Raw genomic sequence first — 299 nt, 5'->3', positions numbered from 1 at the left:
ACCTAAGGATAGCCTGGACTCCTGGGATAAGCTGGTCACTGCCTTCTTGGATAAATTCTTTCTTCCTCAAAAGCTGAGCAAAGCTGAGAGTGGATGTTCAAACCTTCAAACAAAAAGATGGTGAATCCCTCTATGAAGCTTGGGAAAGATACAAGCAGTTGACCAAAAGATGTCCATCTGACATGTTTTCAGAATGGACCCTATTAGATATATTCTACTATGGTCTCTCTGAATTTTCGAAAATGTCATTGGACCACTCTGCAGGTGGATCTATTCACCTGAAGAAAACGCCTGAAGAG

The 299-nt window shown here is 41.8% G+C and overlaps 1 non-coding gene across 1 annotated transcript; it reads right to left on the bottom strand.

Moving 5' to 3' along the window:
* Window positions 1-80: 80 nt before the first annotated feature.
* Window positions 81-184, bottom strand: LOC127745197 (small nucleolar RNA R71). Its single transcript, XR_008006394.1, has one exon. It is a non-coding gene; the product is annotated as a small nucleolar RNA R71 (small nucleolar RNA).
* Between the last annotated feature and the right edge of the window lie 115 nt (window positions 185-299).

Source organism: Arachis duranensis, chromosome 2 (genome assembly GCF_000817695.3).
Source record: "Arachis duranensis cultivar V14167 chromosome 2, aradu.V14167.gnm2.J7QH, whole genome shotgun sequence".
Taxonomy (NCBI): Eukaryota; Viridiplantae; Streptophyta; class Magnoliopsida; order Fabales; family Fabaceae; genus Arachis; species Arachis duranensis.
Note: the sequence above shows the minus strand (reverse complement) of the source record. Positions and strands in the feature narration are given on the sequence as shown.